The sequence below is a fragment of the Arvicola amphibius genome, chromosome 13 (genome assembly GCF_903992535.2).
Source record: "Arvicola amphibius chromosome 13, mArvAmp1.2, whole genome shotgun sequence".
Taxonomy (NCBI): Eukaryota; Metazoa; Chordata; class Mammalia; order Rodentia; family Cricetidae; genus Arvicola; species Arvicola amphibius.
This window is the reverse complement of record NC_052059.1, coordinates 53,460,379-53,475,127: the sequence shown is the minus strand read 5'-3', so window position 1 is coordinate 53,475,127 and position 14,749 is coordinate 53,460,379. Positions and strand designations below refer to the sequence as shown.

Sequence of the window (14,749 nt, the reverse complement as noted above, 5' to 3'; positions counted from 1 at the left end):
TGCAGTGTGCCGTTTTCCAACACCATTTTAATAAGCAACACTGTCTAGTCTCCATGTTTGGTGCTTTGTCAAGTATGAGTTGAAAATATTAAGTATGTATGTGTGCATGATTTAGTTTTTTCGGCTCTTGTGACGGCTGGCATTCGTTGTCAACTAGACAGAATTTAGAATCACCTGGAAACTGGGCTATTAGGCATGCCAGTGGGAGATTGTCTGGATTGCATTAATTGATGTGGGATAACCTGTCTTAATTGTGGGTGAGATTATTCTCTGGCTGGGCCCCTGCATTGCTGAAGAGCAGAAAAGGAATGGAACAGGCCTGCATTCATCTCTCTGTTTGCTGATTGTGCATGGGATGTGACTAGCTCTTGCCTTGGCTTCCCCTCCTGACACTTGAACTGGGAGCTGAAATAAACTTAGTCCTACTGGAGGTTGCTAATGATTATAGTGCTTTATCATAGCAACAGAGAAAGAAACTAGGGCAGCTTCCCACCCTGTGGTGCTGCTGTGTACATCCGCTTCATGCCAATATTATGATGTCTTAATTGTGATTTGAAATCAGGTAGTTTGATCTAAAAATAGCTTTGTCTATTTGGATTCCTTTGGTTGCATATGAATTTTCAGATTTTTCCCTCCGTTGCTGTTGCAGAGATTATATGGACTATATAAGGTCACTTTGAGGATATGAACATTTTTACTATGTTAGTTTTTATACTAGTACTCTCCTGTTTCTCCCATCTATGTTCAGCTCCTTGGTTAAATTTATTTTTAGTTTTTTTTTTAAACTGCTCTTGCAAATAGGATATTTCTTGATTTCTCTATACATATAATTCATTGTCTGCATATAACATATAGAAAGTCTATTGATTTTCATAGAGTGATTTCGTATACTGCAGCCCTGCAGTGTTTATTCTTTCCAACAGTTTCAGCTATAGTCTGTGTAGCGTTTTCTCTGCATGACACTGCAAGTCGGAATAATACAACTTCTTTTCTGATTTTTTTTTTTTTTATTTTTGAGACAGGTCCTCATATGACTTAGGTTGACCTGAACTCGCTATGTAACCAAGGATGACCTTGAACTCCTGATTGTCTTGTTTCTAACCCCCAAGTGTTGAGAGTGTAGATACGTGCTGTCATGCCTGGATGATTCATTAATTCTTATTGCCTGTCTAACTGTTTCAGGTAGGACTTTGATTATTATGTTGGCATCGTAGAGTCTAGGCTCTCTTGCCTTGTTCCTGGCCTCAGAGGGGTAGCTTGTAGCTGTTAACTATTGACTTCATGGCTTGTTATACATGGCCTTTTAATGTTGGTGATTGATGTCTCGGATAACATGTTTAATGAATTTTTTCTCATGAATGTTGCATACTACTGAAGGCTTCCCTGCATATTGAGATGAATGGATGAATGTAAGATGATCCTGCACTTTGCTGAGGATCCATACTCACCAAGGGTATTGGCTTTCAGTTTTGTCCCAAGTCGGTATATTTAAAACTGGACTCTTTGCATGCCCCACTCCCTTCACTTGCATTCCAAAGGCCTCTGTGAGTCTGTACACTACACCTTGGAACCTTGCCTGATGCTAGACTCATTCCTGTCCCTGCCACGCTCACACACACACACACACACACACTCAGGCATATGCACACATATGCTCATGTGCATACACATACACACACAGTCCGGCATCAGGCCCTGTTGATGGCATCCCCTACTTCTAGCTATGCTTTGGCAGCCTTCAGTGCTGCTGGCCTATGATCTGCAGAGGTCATTGCTGCCTGACACTGCTGGATGCTCCAGTGTCCTCTCCTTACCCACCTTCCTTCAGCTACGGTCCGCTTCAGGCTGTTTGGAGTTTGCAGTTGTCTGCTGTGACATCTGTGCAGATGAGGATGCTCACACTGTCCATACTGCTGGCATCACATATTCTTCCCCCGACACTCCGTAGTGGCTAGGATGGGTTTGCTGGCTGTTGTCCTCCTAATACCGGTCGGTGTTGGTTCTAATGTCTCATAGTCAGGGGGAACCTAGCAAACATTTGGCGTGTGATTGAGAAAGGACACAAACAACTGACATTTCATCTGAAGTTCGTTGTTGTTGAACAAGCAAGTCAGAGGAAGCTTACTTCAGCAGCGCAGTCAGTGCTCCTTCCTAAGCTGTTCCCTGGAGTGACAGCTGTCTTGGTTGTCACTGCAGGTGTCCTTACTGCCTGTGGCCCTGAGCTGTTTATGTGACCACTCCAGGGGCTGCTGAGATGGCTGTCAGATCTCTAGATTCTCTTGCATCAGGACAGTTGGTCTAAGAGGGACCATTGGGACCTAGAGACTGACTGCCACGTCATCCTAAGTCCTGAGGAGTATAGAAAAGAAACGAGCTGTCTGACTCTGATAGTTTGGGGGCGAGGCAGATAATGCCAGGTTTTGTCTTTGTATTTAATGAAATTTAAATATAATTCTGTGGGTCACACTATAGGACATGTGTGTCTGTCCGGGTTGCCAGATACTGAACCAGTGGAAAGCCTGGCTTTGTCTGTTGGGTGGGCAGGCAGAGGCTCAGGAAATTGCCACTTATGATCATTGCTCTTGGAGTGCCACTGCTGTCCTTTAGATCCAAGAGGAACAACAGACAGCCATCAGCTCAGTGCAGTTGGAGACAGCATGCACAGAAGGTCTAGGCAGCAGGTTAGAGGAGCTAACATCACAGCAGTCTGACCTTTTTATGTGTGGGAGCCCACGACAGCACAGGAAAGTGCAGGCTTCACCTCTGTGTGTGGACCTCTGTGGCCACGTGTGTTAGGAAGTCTGATGAGGTCTGACAGCCATAAGAGGATGCCAGAGACAAAGGTGCTGTCTTAGCTATGGTTTCTGTTGCTGTGAAGAGACACCATGACGGTGGCAACTCTTGTAAAGGAAAAACACTTAATTGGGTTTGGCTTACAACAAGCGCAGCGGTTTCGTCAGTGAGCCACATGGTGGGAAGCATGGCAGTGCAGAGGCAGATGTGGTGCTGGAGAAAGAGCCTAGAGTTCTAAGTCCGGATCAGCAGGCAGTAGGAAGAGAGAGAGAGACACTGAGCCCGGCTTGAGCATTTGAAACCCCAAAGCACAACCCTGGTGACACTCCCTCCAGCAAAGGCACACCCCCTGATGCCGCTCCCTAAGCATTCAAGGATGAATCCATTGGCCATTCTCATGCAGACCACCACAGCTGCCCTCTCAAGGCTGTAAAGAGTCTCTGTCACACCGAGAAGAAAGAGGACATCGCTTCTCGTCCTTTCCGTGTCTGCTACCATTCTGACTTCTGCTGATCACTTCAGGTTCCTCTTTTTATAGAACAGTGACTACTCAGTTACTTTGGTATATTGCAAGTGAATAATTACCAACAGATTAACCCTGTGACTATTAGCGTCTTAGTTTGGTTCTCTTGGGCTATGATATTATGGTAAAATACCTTGACAAACGCAACTTACTGGAGAAGGGGCTTGTTTTGGCTCCCAGTCCGTTACGGCAGAAGTTTGAAGCAGCTGGTCACATTGCATGCAGTCAGGAATGAGACAGGATGGCGGACGGTGATGCTGAGCCATCTCTGTCCTGTCTGTGCAGTCTAGAACATCAACCCAGGGAAAGCGGCCCTCAGGTGTAGGGTCGGTCTTCTCACCTAATTAACATAACCCTCACAGGTGTGCTCTAGGGCTTGTTGATGCTAAAGCCTGTAAGATTGAAAATCATCATGATTAGAAAGTAGTCTAATTGCATTATGAATTGAGTCCAACTGGGGTGATAATATGAACATTTTGTGGTAAGAGGTATTTTAAAGTCTGAGCGATTTGACATGTAGGTGTTCTGAATATTTATATCTCACAGTCTGATGACCTGAATTTGGTTCCCAGAGCTCAGAGGGTGGAAGGAGAGATCTGTCTGTTGCAAGTTGTCTCCTGGCCTCTGCCATATGTGTGTTGTCACAATGCACACACGCGTGCGCACACGCACGCGCGCACACGTGCAAGCATGCATGCACACATACAACACAATTAATTGGTTAAACATAAGAAAAGAAATAAGCAGTTCCTTTTTTAAAGGAAAGTAAGCAAGACGTACGTAAGTGTGGATATGGGTTCCTTGCCGGGAGAGTCATGTGACTTAGTACATGCGCAAGCTTTGATACCCCTTTTGTTTTTCTGACTACCTTTTGTGGGAGTAGAATGGCTTTCCGAGGTAGAATGTAACACTGGCCCTCTCCACCTCCCTCTTCTCTTCTTTGCCGTGGAGCAGAAGTGGAACAAAATAGATAGCAATGGTCTTGCCGTTCCTCCTGTGGAACCACCCTGTGAGGTAAAATTTCCTCTCACAGTGCTGGGCAGTGGCAGCCGCCACCGCTTCCAGTCAGTTCCATGACCATGAGGGGACATCCAGACCTCTGTGTCAAAGGATCATGTCAGTGGGATGCCAGAGTGTAGCTGAGTCACGAGCAAGCATGTCCTGTTTCATTAGGTGCCCATCAGAATGTTCTAGCCGGTGGATGCCCGCGCTGTCCCGCCCAAGGAAGAGGGGTGTGTCCCTGTGCTGTTTGGGTGTCTCTCACAGGGCAAAGATGGGCGGTGTGGGCAAGGCACTGCGGATGGACAGTCTCAGATGAACCATGATGTGGAAATTGAGCAGACACGGAGGCATGGGAAACAGGTCCATCCTGTGTTTACTAGAAGGTCCTGGGATGGGGGAATGTTCTCCGGCAGGGTTTGGCCCTTCCTACTCAATTACTGATTCATAGGATGTAGAGGAAAGAGCAGGTGCCTACCAAAGACATTGATGTGCCTTGGTCCATTGCCACGGTAACAGAGTACCGCAGGCCGGGAGATTATACATGCTAAAGGTATATTCACCTCAGTCCAAGATGGAGGAGCAGCATCTAAACAATGAAGGCCCTGAGTCAAGGGCTCTTGTCTGCATCCTAACATGGTGGGAGGCATCACATGGCAAGGGAGAGAGATGGAAGAATGCAAGAGAAGGCCAAGTTTACATTCTCAGTGATAAGCTTACTTCCGTAGTTAGGGCCATTTATTCTGCAAGTCAGTCCATTTCTGAGGGCATAGCCCTCAGTGTGTGGTCAGTTCCCAGTCGCTTAGGCTGTTCCTCTGTCGGGTTATGTTGCCATGTGAGGTTTGAAGGGCTCTACATTAGCAACTTCTCCCGCCACCGTGACCAACCTGTCAGGCGACTGAAGGGAGGGATGATTGATTCTGGTTCACAGTCTCAGGGGATATAAGTCTGTCTTGGTAAGGAAGCCATGACGGTAGGGCTGACTGCTGTCTCGGGTTGGAGCATGAGGCAGCAAATACGTCACAGAGGCCGGCAGGAAGCAGGTATCATCCTCAAGACCTGCCCTCCACAACCCGTTTCTGCTTGTAAGGCCACAGTCCCCAAAGCTCCGCAGAATAACACAGTGCTGCCAACAGTGGATCAAGTGGGACATTTCACAGTCGGACCCTAATAGGGACATTGAAACCATGGCGACCCAGGTAACTGGCATTCTTGTTGTTCACAGGGAGGACTCTGCATGCCTGGCACCCGGAATGGTGCTGGTACTGAGATACTCTGAGTAGCTAAACTCACTAGCAGCAGGATGTGCTGGCAGCTCGGGCCCCTATGAAAGCTACTGGCTGTGCGTCTTTATGGAGATAAAGCCTTGTGCTGTCTGTGAGTCCCTTTTTGGAGCACAGATCTCCAAGGGGCAGGCCCTGAGAGTTCTGTGTCAATTTTCTTTCCTGTAACTTTCTCTTAACGGGGTGTTCCTTCTTACCCAGTTTTCCCTGAGGTTGCGCCCCATTTGCTCTCTCAGTCAAAAGGGTAAGAATGCAGCTTTCCCATTGGCTGCCAGGAGCTCTATGCTTGAGCACAGTGACCCCCAAGGAGGAGCTAGAGACCAGAGCCTCCCCTTTTAACAAAGTGGCCATAGATCTTCTTCTGCCCGACCAGGACATGTGGCAGGGGGAGGGGTGAGCTGCCGAGAGTTATGGGTGGCTGGCTCCCACTGGCTGTATTCATTGGTGTATCATTGCGCTCTGACTTAGGAAGGTCTGTGCCAAGAGTTGTGAAGGGCTCTGCAAGAAGACATGTCAGTTCCACCAGAGGAAGGCAATTAGGCGTGACAACAGAAAGGGTCTTGGCTGTACAGTAGTGCTGGCGTGGTGATCTGAGTTGCTAGGCTGCACAGCGGGAGGAAGGGTCTTTTCTTGATTCTGTCTTTTATGGTTGCAGAACATGTAGGAGGAGGGGTTGCTTGTTCGTTCCTGACCGCCTGGCCAGCTTAACCCTGAAATAATCACACAGAAACCATATTAATTAAATCACTGCTTGGCCCATTAGCTCTAGCTTCTTATTGGCTAACTCTTACATATTAATTTAACCATTTCTATTGATCTGTGTATCGCCACGTGGCTGTGGTTTACCAGCTAAAGTTCCAGTATGTCTGACTCTGGCCTCGGCTCCATGGTGTCTCTCTGATTCTGCCCAGCAAACAGCCTAACTTTTCCCGCCTAGTTCTGTTCTGCCCTTGCCATAGGCTCAAAGCAGTTCTTTAGTCATTAAACTATAAAAGCAACACTTAGACAGAAGGACCTCCCACACCAAGAACACTTTGCTGTGATCTTCCCTGAGCCATGAAGAAATAGCTTCCTTTACTTTTGAATGGAAACCAAGCAGAGTCCATCTCTCGAACCTCACACACAGAGACACAGTTAGTACAAACAGCTAAGCCAAAAACTCTCAGAAATGTCAACGTGCTGGGGAAACAGCGACGGTCCATGCTCCTATCAACAGTCATTCGTGTGTCCAGTCGAACTCTGGCTGGACCACTGTACTGTCCCACTTGGGCATTTCTGTGTCAGGGGCACCATCAGTCTGAGTGTGTGAGCCCACTGGCACGTAGCCCCGGAGTCTGGCCACTCTGCCTCCAGCAAGCAGAGGCGTTGCTTATGCTGCAGTAACCCCTTCTAAGTGCCTCCAAGATGAAGGCCACCCATCTGGAAGAGCTCTCATTGCTCTGAATGGTGAGAACAGGAGGCATAGGCGCAGGCTTCACAGTGACATCTGCCTTGGCATTTGTGCAGGCCTTAGCTGGCCTTGGCTGATAGCTGCTTCAGTTTTTGTTGTTGTTGCTGTTGTTGTTTTTCCCCTGCCGTAAGGCAAGTGGAGAAACTGTGGGTAGCCTTTACAAGCCACTGGACAATATTAGGGGACAGTTTTTCAAAATTATCTGAGCCCCTGAGTTCATGTGAGGTGAAGGAAGAAGGGGGCAGAGCCAGGACCTGCTCTGAGCTTTAGGATTGGCACCCTGTGCGGCCAGCAAAGCATATTAGCTGCCTACTTCTGTATCTCTTGTCCACCTCCCTGAACCCCCTACTCCAGAGACAGCAGGGAGGTTTTATTTAGATCTAAAACTGACTTTTGAGCCGGATGGTGGTTGCCCACACCCTTAATCCCAGCACTTGGGAGGCAGAGGCAGGTGGATATCTGTGAGTTTGAGGCCAGTCTGGTCTACAGAATGAGTTCCAGGACAGCCAGGGCTATATAGTGAAACCCTGTCTAAAAACCAAAAACAAACAAACAAGCCTCCTCAAATCCATCCAAACCCTAACTTTTGAAATCCCCATTTTCTTCCCACTCTTGCCATAAGTATGTAGTTTAGCCCCATAACCTAGATAAGAAATAACCTGGGGCCATGTCATGCTTGAATGAAATTTACACATTTTCCAAATGCACAATTATTCTGCCTTACCCGGTTACCCACAGTTTCATTTCTAATGCATAAACATTTCATTTCAATCATCGAATAGTTGGATAGTCACATGACTTTAGAAACCACCTGTCACCGCACTTTTGAGAATGCTGAGTCCCGGATCCATGGGAGGGGGGCCTCCTTCCCTTTCTGAGCTGCTGGTGCATAGTGAAGCTGGCAAGAAGAGGGTCCTGTGAGCCTGGGAAGGAAACCACTTTGCCCCCTGGAATTCGAAACCCGGATGCATGTGACTAGAGAAACATCGTAAATTGTGATAAAGTGTAAGAGTGACTGTATAATTTATGTTCCGTGTAGATGGAATAACCTAAAATGCAATAAAGAATAAAATGAAATTTTTAGAAAGACGCTCCCACCATGTAGGCTCTTTCCTGTATGAAATAGATTACTCATACGAAATACAGCCAGTTCTCAAAATGTGAAATTTTAACTTCTGGCCTCTTGACTTTGTCCTGAAAAGTGCTGAGTCGACAGGAAGGTCAGAGCTCCACTGTGGGAGAGGCACGTGCGCTTGTCCAGCAGGGACAAAGCATCGCCATGGGCTTTTCATTCTCTGGGTCCCAAACTGAAATGAACTGCATGAGTTCGTGGTGAAGGACCATACTTGACGTTGTGAGATATTTAGAATTTTAGTGTTTATCTGAATGCATTTTAGCTGCACATTTCTGCTTTTTCCCACAGCCATCACAATTTCTCTCTCTCTCTCTCTCTCTCTCTCTCTCTCTCTCTCTCTCTCTCTCTCTCTCTCTCTCTCTCTCTCCCCATCCACCCACCTACCTGCCTATCCATGGGGCCCATAGATGTGAGTTCTACTCCACCTTGACTAAAGACCAGAGAGCTTGAGCTTATTTTTATTCTTTCAAAGTTGTTGGCAACAGGTGTGGCTGCAAACAAGATATCCTGATCTAGGGTGTGGTTACTTGCTATTTTGGATATTAAGATGGCCCATAGAGGCCGACTGCTCCACCCTCTCCACAGGTCAGAGTTCAAGTCTCTTCTTACCCCTTCATTTTAAACCAAGGAATGACTGCCGACAGAATACTTGATCTAAGATGTATTCGCTGCGTATCCTGCTGAAAATATCAGAATGCTTAACTCAGGAAATAGTGGCTTGATGTCTCAAGTATTGAAGCAAATAACTGTTCTGGTTGTCCTTTGTATCATGTTAAAGCAGTCTTTTGCCTTCTTCCCCCCTTTTTGAATTGGGGTATATAAGCATATGGAAAATAAACAGGGATGGATTCAGTATTCAGTATTCACTGAGTTGCCCTCCTGGTACTATCCTGTGTCTCTGTGTTTCTTTCATACCTCTGTTCCTCCTACCTAATTTTTCTAACCCACACACCCCTACCCTGGAATATACAAACCCGTTGAGACTGGACCCTGACTCCTGGCTATCTTGGTGTTTCTGAGACAGCATCTCAGAATTTAGCCTAGGCTGGTCTAAAACTTGCTGTATGACCCAGACTGGCCTCAAAGTCAAGATTTTCCTGTGCCAGCCTCTTAAGTGCTAGGATTGCCTTGAGCTGCCCCACCTGATGCAGTCTTTCTTGTCCCCAGTAGCTTTAGTAGCCACCACCGGCATGGTATAGTCTAGAGGACATGGGACAGCTCCCACGAAACAATTAGGTGACCTCAGATGTCAAGAGGACATGGGACAGCTCCCACGAAAGAATCATGTGACCTGAGATGTATCTCAGATATCTGATGTGTGCAGAACAAATGCCGTCATCCTTATCCTCGGTCTGTCAGTCATTCACGTGGTGGATGCCGAGGACAACAGAAGTAGAACTTTTCACACTCTTCAGAGGTTGCCAGGGAAACCGGAGAAGGAGCAGGATGCTGGAGCAAGGTGGTGAACAGTAGAATCCATTGAGCTACACACAAGGAGGTGCTGGGAACCAGAGAAAGGGCCCCTGCCTCAGAGAGGGAGGAACAGCTATGTTAATAAAGTCAAGGCAAAGCACATGCCTCTTGAACAGGGAGAACGGCCTCTAGGTGTTTCAAACAGAGACGCCAGCACAGGGTTATATGTATACAATTGGGAACGGGGCAGATATGCTGCTCACCCCTAGGCTGGAGAAGAGAGGGGGCGGTCACTTGAACCCAGGGACTGAGAGCACCTGACAGGACCTGGGATATGATAGGGCGGATCCAAAGCAAAGACTGAAGCCATCCACACAAGTCCAGGGGCCCCCTTCCTCCCACGCTCAGGTCACCTCCCACAGTGAGTTCCTACCGACCAAACCTATCGGATGTCTTTATTCATGGAAGTTAGGAACTGTGATCCCCTGCAACCACAGCAGCACTCATGGGAGAGCCATCTGAGAGTGAAAGGGGGCCAGCAGTGGGGAAAGTCTGTGATCTAGAGGGGTAACCCTGAGGAGAGCTCGCCTAGCTTGCACAGGCCAGCAGGTTTTTCTTATTTATTTATTTTTTTTAAAAAAAAATAAGCTCTACAAAAATCTAAACAGAATGGGACCTGGCTGGGGTGAGGTCTGGAGTGTTACAGCCAACGACGTAGTTTTCACTGACCGCTCCACCTGCAGATCAGGAAGTACCTTAGTGACAGAGTGAAGGGGGGAGGGGGGAGCTGGATGCAAGATGGGCGGTAGCCAGGAGCCAAGCGTCCGGGAGGAAGGCGCCTGAGGCTAGTGATAAGGTAGCACCCTGCGCCACACTCCTGGAGCCAGGCAGGGATAGTCTCTGAGATTTGGTGACCACAGAGACCAGGGGAAGAAGTGAGGAGATTGTCTCGAGGTTCTGGTCAGTGTGGGACAGAGCTGGACGAGATTCCAGGCCTACCTGTTCCGTTTTCCCCAGTACTGGCCTTGTGCTTCCCACCCCCATCTGACAATCGAGACTCCAGGTGCTGTTTGTTTACGTGCATGTAAGGGAAGTGCTTTCTTTAGCCCTTTAGAACTGCCAGCATCTCTGCTCTTGTGCCTGGGGTAAGTAAAGCAAGGATTGTTTGAACTCACCACTGCCATGCCAGTGACTCACGGAGGGAAGAAAGTGTGTATGGCATGGGTAAGCCAGCCAGAGAGATGGTCTATGCCCTGGGCAGGACAGAGAAGGGTGGTGTAAAATGCAAAGAAAAACCCATGTATTGTCAACTTTTGGAATATTCCTTTTAGCCACTTTTTGGTCACATTTGTCTGAGCACAGCTGAAGACATGGAAATGGATGGAGGGGGTGTCCTTGCACGGTAGCGCTCATTCTCACTGGTTTTCATAAGGGCATTAGATGTGCTCACGGGCAATATCCGTAACCCAGAAAAGCCGGTCCCCACTTCTACTCCATTAACACTCCCGGTTCCAATGCATTTTCTATCAGTATCACGTTTTTTTGCAATTTACACTTAGTCGGCGGGGTTTGTTTTTTTATTTTTAATCACTGTTTATCAAATTTCAGTTCTAATTTAAGTTTGCCGGCTACAGCTGCTCTTAGAGAATCCTCATCACAAGCGGGGAGAAATATTCCGCTGTCAAGTTCATTCACCCCGGAGTCCAGCTTGTGGGCCACTGGATTTCCCAATATTCCCATCTCACATTCTTTCTCGTAGCTCTCTTCACAAACGTCTCTGGCAGGGCTCCCGTGATTGAGAAGGCTGGCCATAAAGCCGGTAATTGAATTGCGGCCCTTGGTAGTTAATGGGGGGGGGGGGGGTGTCAAGGCATCAGATGGAAATAATGCAACTTGGTGTGTTACTCAGAGATTCCAGGAAAGCCTCTCCTATTTTTTTTTTCCCTGTGATTTTTCACTTTCCACCCTAAAGCAGTAAACAGCAGTGGCCTTGTCCAGCTCGCGCACAAACTGTGGATCGTTCGTCTTCTAAAGCTAAGCCCTCTACTGGCGTCGCTGCAGAAGACTGTTAGAAATTGCCCAGGCTCTTGCAAGTGTGCTATGGAGTCTGAATCTAAATGTACCTATGTTGTTGTTGTTTTTTTTTTTTGGTTTGTTTTTTTTTTTTTTTTTTTTTTTTTTTTTTTTTTTTTGGTTTTTCAAGACAGGGTTTCTCTGTGGCTTTGGAGCCTGTCCTGGAACTAGCTCTTGTAGACCAGGCTGGTCTCGAACTCACAGAGATCCGCCTGCCTCTGCCTCCCGAGTGCTGGGATTAAAGGCGTGCGCCACCACCACCCGGCAAAATGTACCTATGTTTTAAAGTAAATACTTGACTAGCGTTGTAAAGACGCAAGCATCTTCAGTCTAGAAAAGTACTGGTAGGCAGTGCCTGATGGTACTTCTTAGGTGGCCGAGGCAGGAGGATGGCTGTTCAGAGATAAACTTAGTGAGACTCTGTCTCAAAATAAATGGTAATAAGACAAATAAATAGCAGCAAAACAGTATCGGTATGTGTGTGTGTGGGGGGGGGGTGACTGGGATAGAGTTCAGTGGTGGAATGCTTATTCAGTGTGTGTGAGGGAGGTTCTGATTTAATCACCAGTTAGAGCAGAGAAAACTCCCGCGGGCTATCATGATGATCTGCCACCTGACCAAAGAAGCTGTCAGAAAAACTGATACAGCTTCGTTTCAGGATATCCCTAAAAAAGCTAAGGAGTGCAGTTACACGGGTCTCACACCCAAAAAGTACACAGATCTGTTCGTATTTCCGGTGTTTCATTATGCTTTGGACATGTGGTAAGCCTCCAGCCCCATGGAAGCATAGAACAAGCTGTCTCCTTCACAGAGAAAGTGACCCCTGCGCTTGGTCTCAAAGAATTGGGTTTTCTATGCAGGGTATGTAGACCTGTGGCCCCATTTCCCATGACCCTAGCACTGGGCCACCCCTGCAGCTGCACCAATGTATCCAGTTAAGGACTTCCCCAACTTCTGCCTGAAAGCTGAGACTGTTCACCTTGATTCATTGCCTCCCAGGCGGACTGTGTTTCCAGCTGCCCTGTGCTCATGCCTAGTCCCCCTCACCGTTTTGAATTCCTCATGGGGCCTGCCCTGCTGCTTGTTGTACCCAGTGGAGGAGCATGACTTAATGAGTTGTTGGTAGCTGACTCTTAATTTATAGATGACAGCATGAGGCACAAGTTGCTGAGGTGGCTTCCTGGAGGTTGTGTGACAGTAGTGGGTTTAGCATCTAGGCCTAGCGGCCCCCCCCCCCCCCCCCGTGTCTTCTAAGGAGCATTTTCAAACTACCCAATACTTCTCTGCATCACTTGAGCCCTGACGGTCCCCTTACCGCAGGGTTTGTCGTGGACTAAAAAGGTCTTGTGGGGCCCTCTACTGGTGTCCCTAACGTCAGCCAAGCTATAAGGCAGGAATCCCGCCTTCCCTTGTGTGACCAACATAAGCAAGACCATTATTACTACTCAGTCTGCTGTCAGTTCTTGCCCGTGAAGGGACTTGGATGCTTCACTATCTGGTTCATTTAGGATCCCGAGGGATGGATATAAGCACACTCCCATGTTGCTGAGGATGGATGGATGAGCTAATAACTCTTGGTTCCTTTCAGACAGTTACAGATCTCACCTCCAGTCTCAGGGAGAGGATTCAGAACTCTGCTCTTGTGGTTTATTCAGATGCAACCCAGGGCTCCTGCTCTCACAGACTGCCCCCCCTCTGGTAGCATTCCCCACTGCAGAGGGTGCAGTAGGCCATCAGTATTCCTATTGGTAAAGTGCCAACAGGCAGAGTCAGTGGGGGTTCCCTTATCCCAGGCTGAGTCAGTGGGGGCTCCCTTATCCCAGGTTGAGGCAGTGGGGGCTCCCTTATCCCAGGCTGAAGCAGTGGGGGCTCCCTTATCCCAGGCTGAGTCAGTGGGGGCTCCCTTATCCCAGGCTGAGTCAGTGGGGGCTCCCTTATCCCAGGCTGAGTCAGTGGGGGCTCCCTTATCCCAGGCTGAGTCAGTGGGTGCTCCCTTATCCCAGGCGGCATGGACCCTTGATCAGTTTTCTCCTGGCTCTCCCGACAGTCCTTCCTCACTGGGCATGATGCAGGGACCAAAAGGAAAAGAAAGTGGTGAAGTGGTGTGCGGGAGCAGGTGAAACACGCTGCCCTTCACATAAGATTTAAGTTCAACTTGAAAGCGGTAGGCTAAATCGAACCTAACCTCAGGTTCCCCCTACAGCTTCCCCCGCTGCCTTGACTGTCTGTTGGAGGTAATGGCCTTGACTCGCATCTAAAAGCAGCTGGGATTTGATTTGTCAAGGTCGGGAGGGACTGGAATTGGAGGCAGATGCCCAGGGTGCAGATCCCAGCTGCGCCTCTGTCTCCCTACGCATTAGTTTAATGCAGCCTTCAGAGAGGTTGGCAGCAGGACCCGCCAGACAAATGCTTCACCTGTCCATGAGGCTCCACACAATTGTCTGTATGGCAGAGTTCCTTCTGATGGCCTCAGACTTGTAAAGACCTCAGCACGGAGCCTGTCTCTGTGCTTGACCTCCGTCAAAGGTCTACAGACGGTATAAACACTGTCTAAACTGTGTCCTTTTGTAGTTTCATAATCTGTCACTCAGTTATTAATGCATTTATTGGGAACAGAATGGCCATGGCATTTAAGCCGTTCTGTGAAGGCCAAGAAAGTCTGAGCCAGACTTGTCTGATGGCAAAGGTTAAAGATGCAGTGTTTTCACTTTGGGAAAATAGGTATTGCTGCAGAAAGGCGTGGGCAAGGGGAATGGGCACGGGCAAGGGGAATGGGCACAGTTGCGTTGTATAGGGGCTTGGACGTAAGAGGGAAGAAGGCATTTTATTCACGTCTGTATCTGAGCGTCTGATACTCCCATGCGTTTCTTCACATCCCTTGGAGGGCAGGTAGACTTTCTGGGTGTCGTCTGCACAGGGCCTTTCCTTGAGCTTCCCTGGCAAGGTGTGTTGGGCCACGAGTTCCTGTAACACCGTATGGCTCTCTCATTGGGATACTGAAGTATGTTATAGCCTTCTTTAGACACTTGACCTCTGTCAGATTTCCCAGGAGTCTGCTAACCCGGCTCCCTGCTCATCGT

At 48.1% G+C, this 14,749-nt stretch overlaps 1 protein-coding gene across 4 annotated transcripts in view; it reads left to right on the top strand.

The window, feature by feature from the left end:
• The window catches only part of Spata13 (spermatogenesis associated 13), a 133,824-nt gene that overhangs the window by 42,173 nt on the left and 76,902 nt on the right, over positions 1–14,749 (top strand). The gene's annotated exons all lie outside the window — the stretch shown is intronic.